We start from the raw sequence: 13,220 nt of genomic DNA on the forward strand, positions 1-13,220 counted from the left end.
AATCACAGAAAAGCAGCCAGAAATATAATAATTATTCTGTGGACAGGAATCAGTCAGTGGACCGGCGGTTGAAGAACACTGGGCTAAGTCGTGGGCCAGACCCCGCCCATCTCTACCCAATCTCCACCTCAGACCCCGCCCCCATAATAGTACTAATTGTAACACCATTTTTTCCCATTCATTTTTCACAGATACACAATATAATCTTATTAACAACACATAATGGTTAACCACAACATTAAACTACACAAAGCACACTGACAGCAGATGTAAATTCTCAAAATGGACATAATTCAATCACGAAATTCAAAAATAAAATCATTCCCCCCTACCTTTGTTGTCTCCCTCCCTCCATGCTATGCCTTACCTTCTGGCCTGCTCCCCCCTGGCCATTTTATGCCGCTCCCGGTGTTATCTTCAGGCCGGCTCCCTCTTCCTCACTGATGCAGTGCCCAAAGCTGTGGGCAGCGGCTCCTTGCACGTCCCGTGCCTCATCTGGAAGCCTTCCTTCTGACGTTGCAACGTCAGAGAGAAGGCTTCCGGTTCAGGCGCAGGACACGTGTAGGAGCCACTGCCCGTGGCTTTGGGCACTGCATCAGTGAGGAAGAGGGAGCTGGCTCGAAGATAACACCGCATCGATCGCACCGTGGACCGGTGGTTGAAGAACACTGATGCAAGCGCTGGCCCTGTGGACCGGCAGGAAATTTCTGTGGACCGGCACCGGTCCACGGACCGGTGGTTGAAGAACACTGGTCTAACTCACAACATTTAAGTAAAAACATTTGATTATCCCTGCAGGACGACTAAGGGCTCCTTTTACGAAGCCGCGTTTGCCGTTGTAACGTGCGTAATAGTGCGTGCTAATTTGCCGGCCGCGCTTGCCGCTACCGCCTCCTCTTGAGCAGGCGGTAGTTTTTCGGCTAGCGCGGGGGTTAGCGCGCGATAAAAAGGTGCGTGCAATAAAAGGAGCCCTAAGTCTAGGTTGGTCCACATCCCGCCCACATACTGCCCTAACCATTCCTTCAGATACAGTGGTACCTCGGTTTACGAGTGCACCAGTTTGCGAGTGTTTTGCAAGACGAGCAAAACATTCGCAAACTTGGTGCCTCGTAAACCGAGCTTGCCGAGCTGTACGAGCGCCCCCCCCCCCCCCCCCCCCCCCCCGGCGATGCGGCATCCCCCCAGCAATCTGGCATTCCCCCCCCGCTCGCATTGCCCCCCCTCCACTGCGATCCTTCTTTCCCCCCCCCCCCCCGAGCAGTCAATGACACCCTTTACCCGACTTGGTACCAGTGCCGGTGCCCGAAGATCCTCCCTCTTCTGGCGCGGCCTGGGCTGGGCGGTGCGTCGGAGATCCTCCTTCTTCTGGGCTGGGCTGGGCTGGACTGGCTTTGAGCATTTGCGCATGCTCAAAGCCTTCTGGTCTCGCTCTCAATCTCGGAGAGAGCGAGACCAGAAGGCTTTGAGCATGTGCAAATGCTCAAAGCCAGTCCAGCCCAGCCCAGCCCAGAAGGAGGATCTCTGACGCACCGCCCAGCCTTGCCAGAAGAGGGAGGATCTTCGGGCACTGGTGCCAAGTCGGGTAAAGGGTGTCATTGACTGCTCAGGAGGGGGGAAAGTAGGATCGCGGTGGAGGGGGGGCAACGTGAGCAGGGGGGGGGATCTGGATCGCGGGGAGGGGTTTGAAACATCGTCGGATTCCTCAAGGGGGGGGAGAATGGAGCAGCGCCGGTAGCCTCGTGGAGGGGGGGGAGGAGGTGGAACCAATCAAAGCAGTTTCCCTTACTTCCTATGGGGAAACTTGCTTTGATATACGAGCAATTTGGTTTACGAGCATGCTTCTGGAACGAATTATGCTCATAACCCAAGGTTCCACTGTATGCCTCTTTCAGCTCTGGTTGAACAGTGGCATTCAAAAGCATAAAAAGTCCCGCGGCATGTTCAGAAAGCTGGTTTGATTATCGGCACTTGGACGACTTGTCTTTTAGGTCGTCCGAGTGCCAGGTTTTTAGACGTGTTTAAGTTTTGATTAGGAGTTTATTATTTATATTCCGCCTTTATATAAGGCGGATCACAACATTGCATGCATAATTTAAAACAATACAACACGTGCTGTAAAACTATTGGTACAACATACATCATCAAGAACTTCGTCAACATTGGATTTTCCAAAAGGGAGATAAATTGATTACCAATCAAAACCACAAAAGTCCGCAGCTTTAAGAGGCATATTTCGTCAGCCAAAACAAGATGTCGCTTCAGCAATTTCGTAAGTTGACACAAATCTTTCTGCTGTCAAAGATACACTGGAAGCTTATTCCACTCCATCGTCCCGGCACAAGAGAAAACACTTTCTCTTTATGCTTCATGCTGTACATTGCTATAAGATGGTATAACCAGGTTAAAATGACCTGCAGAACGCAGTCAGAGAAACCGTTTCAAGGGCCTACCTTAAGAGCCAGTTATTCAGAGACGCGTTTAATGTTGAACGCCCTCTCTCAGTACCCTCCAGTCAAATCCTCTAAAGCAGGGGTGTCAAAGTCCCTCCTTGAGGGCCGCAATCCAGTCGGGTTTTCAGGATTTCCCCAATGAACCTGCATGAGATCTATTAGCATACAATGAAAGCAGTGCATGCAAATAGATCTCATGCATATTCATTGCGGAAATCCTGAAAACCCAACCGGATTGCGGCCCTCGAGGAAGGACTTTGACACCCCTGCTCTAAAGAAACAAGTCGCAGTGTTCTCCCTCCTCTCGTTCTTTCCTGTACAAAGTTGTAGTTCAGCCCTACCTTCCTTTTGCTTCAAGAAAGTCCGGTATTTACGGCCTCTTTTACAAAGACACGCTAACGGCCCCGAAGCTCATAGAGATTTAAAGGGTTTCGGGGCTGTTGCTGCGCGGCTTTGTGAAAGAGGCCGTTCATGTTCTATCTTAGTTACGCCATTTGCTTGATGTTGGGGGTTTTTTTTTTACTTCTTTTAATTTGTCCTGCTATTGGCGTTTTTTTAAATTTCCTGCTTGTTTTCCCCATAATATCTGATCTGCATCTCGCTTAGAAGTTGGATCAGCGATAGAATCAAATTTGAATAAAAACGCGAAGGCAATGAAAGTAAAACCAAGGGCTCCTTTTGCAAATCTGCGCTGGCGGTTTTAGCACGCGCTTAGCGCATGCTAAATCGCCGTGCGCGCTAGACGCTAACGCCGCCATTGAGCTGGCGTCAGCTTTTGGCGCAGAGCGCGGGGTTAGCGCGCGCTAAAAACGCTAGCGTAGCTTTCTAAAAAGGAGCCCTCAAGTTTCCAAGTTTACTAAAAATGTTCTACCCCATCCTTGGGAAAACCTTCAAGGCGGCTTAAAATCTAAAACGTGATAATTATTAAAAAAAAAAAAAAAAAAAAAAAAAGCAACAATACAATATATAAAGCAATCCAGACATAATGAAAAACATAAGGTGTAGTAAAGAAAGACAAAATTTTACAAAAGTAGAGGATACATCAGGGGATATTTCCTCTGTTTCACAGATGCCAATACCCTGGCATCATAATCCTTCCTCCTTTTTCTGGAGCCATATAGTATCCCTAAGCAGGAAGGAGATGCAGCAAAAGGCAGACAGAGCAGTAACACAAAATTCCACATTCACCCCTCAATGTGTGTAGGGTTACCAGACATCAGGATTCCCCCGGACATTTCCTCTTTTTCAGGACTTGTCCGGACGGCTTTTCAAAACCCGGCACTTTGTCAGGATTGGGGGTGGGATTAGGGCAAGGATGGGTGGAACTAGGTGGGCCTAGAGGCGGGGCTAAGGGTCCGGATTTTCCGAAAGGAAAATCTGGCAACCCTAACTGTGTGGCTTTCTGCAATTCACTTAACCCCCCCCCCCAGGCTCAAAATCTTAAAACAATATGGGCCTGATTGTGTATAGGACGCCGGTCTCGGCGGCCGCCTAAAAAGCAGCTGAGAATCGGGTATTGGTGTCCTAAGAAGAATTGCGCCTACCCTAACAAACAGATGCCTAACCCCCTGATTCTCTAACTGGTGCCCATGTCACTGGCGCTAGTTAGAGAATCATGCCTTAGCCTGATCGCAAAGCTAGGCAGCTCAGCTGCCTATCTTTGCTGAGGGATCCCTTGCCATCAGCTGATTGCAAGAGAATCCCCGATCAGCTAAGCCGTGCTTCAGAGAGTTCTGCAGGCTCAGCTAATTGGGGGGGGGGGGGGAATACCACTGCCGCGATCAGATGAGCCAGCTATGGCAGAGGCTTCCCCGACATTACCCCCTAAATAGGCAGGAAGGATGCCCACTCCCTCCTGCTTAACACCGCCCAACAACCACCTTGATTGGCAGGAAGGATGTACACTCCCTCCTGCCTAACACTGCCCAACAACCACCTTGATTGGCAGGAAGGATGTCCACTCCCTCCTGCCTAACACCGCCCAACAACCACCTTGATTGGCAGGAAAGATGTCCACTCCCTCCTGCCTAACACTGCCCAACAACCACCTCGATTGGCAGGAAGGATGTCCACTCCCTCCTGCTTAATACTGCCCAATAACCACCTTGATTGGCAGAAAGGATGTCCACTCCCTCCTGCCTAACACCGCCCAACAACCACCTTGATTGGCAGGAAGGATGTACACTCCCTCCTGCCTAACACTGCCCAACAACCACCTTGATTGGCAGGAAGGATGTCCACTCCCTCCTGCCTAACACCGCCCAACAACCACCTTGATTGGCAGGAAAGATGTCCACTCCCTCCTGCCTAACACTGCCCAACAACCACCTCGATTGGCAGGAAGGATGTCCACTCCCTCCTGCTTAATACTGCCCAACAACCACCTTGATTGGCAGAAAGGATGTCCACTCCCTCCTGCCTAACACCGCCCAACAACCACCTTGATTGGCAGGAAGGATGTACACTCCCTCCTGCCTAACACTGCCCAACAACCACCTTGATTGGCAGGAAGGATGTCCACTCCCTCCTGCCTAACACCGCCCAACAACCACCTTGATTGGCAGGAAAGATGTCCACTCCCTCCTGCCTAACACTGCCCAACAACCACCTCGATTGGCAGGAAGGATGTCCACTCCCTCCTGCTTAATACTGCCCAACAACCACCTTGATTGGCAGAAAGGATGTCCACTCCCTCCTGCCTAACACCGCCCAACAACCACCTTGATTGGCAGGAAGGATGTACACTCCCTCCTGCCTAACACTGCCCAACAACCACCTTGATTGGCAGGAAGGATGTCCACTCCCTCCTGCCTAACACCGCCCAACAACCACCTTGATTGGCAGGAAGGATGTCCACTCCCTCCTGCCTAACACTGCCCAACAACCACCTCGATTGGCAGGAAGGATGTCCACTCCCTCCTGCTTAATACTGCCCAACAACCACCTTGATTGGCAGAAAGGATGTCCACTCCCTCCTGCCTAACACCGCCCAACAACCACCTCGATTGGCAGGAAGGATGTCCACTCCCTCCTGCTTAATACTGCCCAACAACCACCTTGATTGGCAGAAAGGATGTCCACTCCCTCCTGCCTAACACTGCCCAACAACCACCTTGATTGGCAGGAAGGATGTCCACTCCCTCCTGCCTAACACCGCCCAACAACCACCTTGATTGGCAGGAAGGATGTCCACTCCCTCCTGCCTAACACTGCCCAACAACCACCTCGATTGGCAGGAAGGATGTCCACTCCCTCCTGCTTAATACTGCCCAACAACCACCTTGATTGGCAGAAAGGATGTCCACTCCCTCCTGCCTAACACCGCCCAACAACCACCTTGATTGGCAGGAAGGATGTCCACTCCCTCAAGTTTCAAGTTTCAAGTTTCAAGTTTAATTTTATTTGATGTATCGCTTATTACAAACTAAGCGATTAACAAAGTATAACAATCATCGTTAAATTATATAATATTGAACTCTAAAGGGGTAAAATGACAGTATTATAATATTTCTTAAACTAAAGGGAATTTGACACACAAAACAATATTGACAGACTATGACACATATGGAATGAACATAAGGATTTAAAGTTACAAAAATATTTTCCCTAAAAAGGGAGAAAGAGAGGTCTGAAATGAGAGGGAAAAAACAATGGGGAGGGGTTGAAGGTTCTCTGATAGAAATTGGCAATGAGGGGAGTTTAGAGATCAAAAGAAATTTTAAAAAGAAATGTTTTTAAATTAGTTTTGAATTGGTTTAAATTCTTATTTTTCCTGATATATAAAGGAAGAGAATTCCAAGTAAGAGGAGCCACTACAGAGAAAATATCGTGGCGTTTTGTCCCTACTATTTTTAGAGAGGGAACCATTAATAATTCTTGGGATTCGGAACGTAAAGAGCGATTTGAAGAATGGGGTATTAATAAACGATCTATGAATTGTGGTTCATTGGTATTTAGTGTTTTGAAAATCAGTAGAGCTATTTTATAAGTTATTCGGTTATTTATGGGCAGCCAATGTGATTTGATTAGCAGAGGTGTTACGTGGTCATATTTTTTACCATTGTGAATTATTTTGATTGCTATGTTCTGTATGATTTGTAAACGTTTTTTTTTCTTTTTGAGTAATATTTTGTAGCAGAGAGTTACAGTAATCTAGTTTTGTTATAACAAGAGAGTGCATTAAAATATTTAAGGATTGTGGTTCTAAATATTTTGTCATTGAACGGATTAAACGAAGACGATAAAGACAGCATTTAATAATGTTGTTGACATGTTCTTGATAAGTAAACTTGTCATCTATGATTACACCTAAAATTTTGAGTGAAGTGACTGTTTCAATTATTAAATCATCTATCATGAAAGGAGAAGATAATTGTATTCCCTGTTTTGAAGGAAAAAGGAGGACCTTTGTTTTTGGTATGTTAAGTTTTTGGTATGGTATGCTTAATACTGCCCAACAACCACCTTGATTGGCAGAAAGGATGTCCACTCCCTCCTGCCTAACACCGCCCAACAACCACCTTGATTGGCAGGAAGGATGCTCACTCCCTCCTGCTACCTGGGCCAATTAGAGTCTTAGGCATCTTTCCCAATGCATCATGAGATGCAGTGGGCATAGCCCAAGGCCTAAGTCTCCCACAAGAGGGGCCTTAGGCATTTGAGCTAATCAGGGTTGGAGATGGGATTAGGGGTGCTGGGGTGAGGTCTTGAGGTTTGGGGGATGTCAGCAGTTAGGGAGGGCTCGGGGGATCGGAGGGTCTGGTGGCAGGAGGTAGTGGGCATCCTTCCTGCCAATTGTGATGCGGGGTTCGGGGGATCGAAGGGGCCAGCAGCAGGAGAGAATGGGGTTTCGGGGGGGGGGTGTCGGGCAGTGTTAGGCAGGAGAGAGTGGGCATTGCTTTCAATGATAGTAGAACCTAGATGTCTCAATCTGTCCTCCTTTTTCTGAAGCCATATGGTAACCCTATGATCCTAGAGAGCTCCCTTGTGAAATGTATGGACTGGAAGATTTTTTATTTTAGATTAGCCTTTTCCCCCGGAGATTTCCTGAGGGTGATGTGTCTATTGGGTGACCTTATTGGAGGGGGGGGGGCTGTTTATATATAATTTAGGGCAGGGATCCTTGAAGTCTACAACCCAACCTGGTTTTCAAGATTTCCACAATGAGTACAAGTACGTAGAAGATCTATTTGCATTTATTTAATTTTCTATACTGGTCTCCTAGAATGGTTTACATGAATGTATTCAAGTACTCAAACATTTCTCCCTGTCTGTCCTGCTGGGCTCACAATCTATCTAATGTACCAGGGGCAATGGGGGGGATTAAGTGACTTGCCCAGGGTCACAAGGAGCAGTGTGGGTTTGAACCCGCAACCTTAGGGTGCTGAGGCTGTAGCTTTAACCACTGCGCCACTCTAGAAATCAAAATGCAGCAAAAGGGATCCAAGTGTAGGACAATCCAGCCATTGTGACATCACTGATGAGGTTGGCTCTTATTGGTGGAATGAGGCATTATGATGTCACAATACCAGCTCTGCTTATCAGAGGCTGAAGCTTTTCACACCATTCATTCAATTTTCTATACCATTCTCCCAAGGGAAGTCTGAACGGTTTACATGAATTTATTCAGGTATGCAAGCATTTTCCCTCTCTGTCCTGGTGGGCTCACAATCTATCTAATGTACCTGGGGCAATGGGGGGATTAAGTGACTTGCCCAGGGTCACAAGGAGCAGCGTGGGTTTGAACCCCCAACCTCAGGGTGCTGAGGCTGTAGCTCTAACCACTGCACCACTCTAGAAATCAAAATGCAGCAAAAGCGAGCTGAGTATAGAACAATCAAGCCATTGTGACATCACTGATGAGGTTGGCTCTTAGGCATTGGTGGAATTAGGTGTTATGACATCACAATCTCAGCTCTGGTTAACAGAGGTTCAAACTGTTCATTCATTCAATTTTTTATACCGTTCTCCCAGGGGAGCTCAAAGAGGTTTACATGAATTTATTCAGGTACTCCAGCATTTTTTCCTGTCTGTCTCGGTGAGCTCACACGCTATCTAATGTACCTAGGACAATGGGGAGGGGATTAAGTGACTTGCCCAGGGTCACAAGAAGCAGCGTGGGTTTGAACCCACAACCTCAGGGTGCTGAGGCTGTAGCTTTAACCACTGCACAACGCTGCTTCCACTAGATCGTCTCTGTATTCACTATGGAAATACTGAAAACCTTTCTGGGCTGTGGACCTCAAGGACTGGATTTGAGACCCCCCTGATTTGGGGTAGGTGTGTTCTCTGTGTGATCACTTTTTTTTCTTTTCAATTTGAACTCCTTTTAGGGTTGATTGCATGTGCTTATTCATTGCTGTGATCTGGCGTAGCCTAGCCGTACAATTAATTGAATAAATTGTAGACTGCAGGGCTGCTAACCGGCTCCAGATCCACCTGACAGGGTTGATCCAGTCCTGAGTTTACCCCCATTGCATGCAGAGACTCGTAGTCTTGCTTTTCTTACAGAATGCAATGGAGAAATCAGTATGGCAAGTCCCTACACCAAACCCAGGATTGGATCAAGTGGACAGTCCTAATGATGGGATGCGGTTGTGCTTGTGTGAGTGTTGGAGAGGGGGGGGGAGGGTGCCAACACATTACATGAATACACATATGAGCACACACTACATGTAACCATGCCAGTGGCTGGCGCATCCTGCCATCACCTCAAAACCCCTACCTCACCCCTTCCACATATACTGCACTTACAAAGCCGCCTTGAGCATTTAACGTCACCTCCTAGTGCTGTGGTCATATGCTGGAAGCTCTCTGGAGCAGGGGGACCCCAGAGCTGTGAAAACTGTCTTGCGCAGATGCGAGGCTTTTGTGCAAGAATCACTAATCACTTGGTTTCATTCCTGGGGTATAGACTTTGGCCCAAAGTTGGCACCAAGCTTTGAAACTACATTCTCCCTGAGATGGTGGCTGGCAGGAATCGGGGAGGTAGGAGGGTTGCTTGTTAAATATCCCCTTACCTCCATCCTCTGCACTTCCTCTGTCTTTTCAGAAATATTTTTCCATTTCAGAAGTAGAAGCATCTCTTAATATTTAACTTGCCTCTTTATATTTTAAATAACTGAGCAGGCCACCAGAGTGGAATTAAAATAATATGTAAAAAGGAGAAAAAAAATCCCAAGGCATTGATTGGTTTACCCTCTAAGTAAATAACTCTTAGAAGTAATTTAATGTCTCTCAGCCTCTGTCTAAGATGCTTAATTTGAATAAATTATTAACAGGTTTGATAAAGGAAGGCAAAGGGAAAAAAAAAAAAAGTCTGTGTTCATTCTGCAGAATCCTTGCAAGTATTTCTGTAACCCTGAATAGCTCAGCAGTATAATGAAATAAGTGGAGGCACTGTCCCCTCTACGCTGAGAGGGGGTCCTCCAACTGCTTTGCTGCCAGTGGGAGGCAGTGCCACAACACTGTGTCCTCCATCACTAGGGACAAGCGGGTTCCCTGGAGTCCTGCAGAGCTTGCCTGTCCCTTACTATTGAAAAGGTAACAGTGAAACAGCACCACCCGCTGGCAGGACTGTAGGTGGAGGACTCCCCTCAGCTTAGAGCAGTGTATCGCAAACTGTGTGCCGGGACGAGATTCTGGGCGTGCCACAAGCAGTGTTCCCTCTAAGCGGGCGGGTGTTGTGAGCAAACTTTTTTCACCGTGAGCCAAAAATATCGGGCGCCAGCAAGTTATGAGCCAACTCGCCCGATTCTCCTCTCGCCGCCCTGCCATCTGCCGTACGCCTCTTCCGATCGTGCGCTGTGACGAGAAACGTGTGCGCTGCGATGTAATATTTTGTGCGCCAGCGCACGCCAGCGCAGCTTAGCGGGAACACTGGTTCAAATGGTTTTATTTATTTCCCCAAATTTATTTTTGTTATACGCATTGAAAATATTTGATATTGCGTTTAAATCAAAATCTCAATAAACTTGAAACGAGTGCCCGTGAGATTGTGGGAGGGTTAAATACTCAAAACTTAGAAGTTTTTGCTACGCCAGCTTTCTGGTATCTTTACATACAGTGGCGTACCTAGCATATGTAACATCCGGGGCCCATCATTTTTTGGCACCCCCCCCCATCTGTAAGAAAAACATGATTTTTAGTAACAAACCACACGTCACACATGAGTACCTAGGAAAAGGCAGCATCTTACATATTGCAGTGAGCAGTACATCAATACACCCATTGTAAAACTAAACAAGCCAGACCAGCACAGATTAATCCTACACCGTCAATCCTAACAGAAAACCATGTCTTTCGAACACACAGAACACAGAAAACACCTTCGCCTAGTAAGGAATATGTAATCACAAACTAACCCCTCCCTCTTTTACAAAACTGTAGTGTGGATTTTAGCTACGGAGGTAACAGCTCTGATGCTCATAAAATTCTGAGCATCAGAGCTGCTACCACCAAGGCTGGTGCTAAAAACGCTTCACAGTTTTGTAAAAGGGGGGATAAAATAAAAATACATAGACAAAGGTTAAATTGAACCAGCAAGAAGCTGGACTCTGCATACAATGCTTCACAGAAACAGTGACACATGTCTCCTAAAGCAATAAATAAATAGAAATTTTTTTCTACCTTTGTCTTCTGTGGTTTCTCCTTTCCTCATCTTCTTGTAACTCTCTTCCTTCCATCCACTGTCTGCCGTCTCTCTTCCCCTATATGGCATCTTCTCTCCTTCTATGCCCCTTCCAGAAACTGTATGCCTCCCCCTTCCATCTCTCCTTTCACCCCATTGGTCTGGCATCTCTCTCCTCGCCTTCCCTCTCCCACACCTCTCCTCATAGTCTGGTATCTCCCCTTCCCTGATTCTCTGGCATCTCTCTCCTTTCCTTTTCTTCCATCTTTCGTTCCCCCTCCATGCTCTCACATCTCCCCCTTCCTTTTCCCTTAGACTGGCATACCTTCCTCCTATGCTCCAAGCCCTGGCATCTCCTTTAATTCCCTCCCTCATCTTCCTTCTCCCTCCAGCTGGGTACCGCAACACTCTTCCCTGCAGCTCTGCACTTCCCCACAATTGCCATGCTTCGGTTCCTCTTCTTCCTTCCTTCCTCCCCCCCCCCCCCGCGGGACCCTGCGGCACCATCAACTCTTACTCCCTCTAATGTCGGCCCTGCAGCTCCAGACTTCCTCGCACCTTCTCCCCTCCCCCTTTGGATCGCTATTATTTTAAATGTTATAGCCGCGGAGCTGTATCCATCAGTGGAGATGTCTAACCTCGGCCTGCCCCGGAACTCTTACTGCAACAGTGACTTCCTGTTCCTGCCTAGACGGGCGGCTGCTGCAGTAAGAGTTCCGGGGCAGGCCGAGGTTAGACATCTCCACTGATGGATACAGCTCCGTGGCTATAACATTTAAAATAATAGCGATCCAAAGGGGGAGGGGAGAAGGTGCGAGGAAGTCTGGAGCTGCAGGGCCGACATTAGAGGGAGTAAGAGTTGATGGTGCCGCAGGGTCCCGCGGGGGGGGGGGGTAGGAAGGAAGGAAGAAGAGGAACCGAAGCATGGCAATTGTGGGGAAGTGCAATCCCCCCAATGCGTCCCCTTACCTTACCGACGCGTGTGTGCGCTGTGAAGAGAAACTTTGCGCTGCGATGTAATATTTTGTGCGTGAGCGCAGGCCAACGCAGCTTAGCGGGAACACTGGCCACAAGATGCCGGTGCTGGCTGACTACCTACAGGACGTGCTTCTCGGGGCGATAGGTATGTCCTTTAGGCAGTCAGCCGGTGCTGACACCGCTCCTCCTTGCCAGCGCTTCTCCTCTCCGCATCCCTCCCACCCCCCACCCCAACCCTCAACACACACACTGGAGTACTAATTTCAGGGTTATCAAGATCATGGCCCCGTCTAGAGGGTCTCCGTGCAGGCGCAGACATCGACATGATGATGTCACACAAACTTGACATCATGATGTTGACGCCCACACGTGCCCATAGGCTCTCCAGCCACAGCCCCGAGTTTAGTGTACCGTGGCTTGAAAAAGTTTGCAATACACTGGCTTAGAGGGATGGCATAAGGCTATGAATCCTTTCACATCCAGGTCAGTGAGCCAAATCAAAAGCCATTACCACCTAACATCTGGTTGGCAGCCCACATAAATGAGCCAGGGAAGGGGTCTCAGTAGGCCAATGTTTACTCCTTCTGGTCCATGGCAGGGCCAGCCAAAATAGTTTCTGACCAGTATTCAAAGCAATTTAGCTAGCCAATGGCCAGTTAAATCGCTTGGTCGGGGCTAGTCACTAATTTTAAGCGGCACTTAGGGAGGAATTAATGAAGAGGTGCTAAGTGCATTAGTGACCGCAAACTCTGCACACGCTAACAGCTAAAGACGCCCATTATATTCCTATGGACGTGACGTCAGAAGGGAGCAGAGGCCAGCCCCAGGTACGTTAGCTAGATTGTGAGCCCACCGGGACAGAGAGGGAAAATGCTTGAGTACCTGATTGTAAAAACCGCTTAGATAACCTTGATAGGCGGTATATAAAATCCTAATGAACTTGAAACTTGAAGATGCTGTTCGCGCCGGTAACTATTTCAAGAGGTGCACGGGAGGGGGCGGAGAGGAGGCGAAGTACCAGTGCTGGTGTCCCTATGAAGATGGCACACAGAGCGGTCTGCCCTCCCCGCCCCCCCTTACTATGCCACTGTACAGTATATCAGTTCCTGTTTGCTTCCAAAAGGGGTCTCTCCCTACCCTTAGTTCGTTCTTCAAAAGAGCCT

At 48.1% G+C, this 13,220-nt stretch overlaps 1 protein-coding gene across 5 annotated transcripts in view; it reads right to left on the reverse strand.

Annotated features, from left to right (window-relative positions):
* ADGRB1 (adhesion G protein-coupled receptor B1) overlaps window positions 1-13,220 on the reverse strand; it is a 525,063-nt gene that overhangs the window by 312,491 nt on the left and 199,352 nt on the right. The gene's annotated exons all lie outside the window — the stretch shown is intronic.

This window comes from Geotrypetes seraphini, chromosome 2 (assembly GCF_902459505.1).
Source record: "Geotrypetes seraphini chromosome 2, aGeoSer1.1, whole genome shotgun sequence".
NCBI lineage: Eukaryota > Metazoa > Chordata > Amphibia > Gymnophiona > Dermophiidae > Geotrypetes > Geotrypetes seraphini.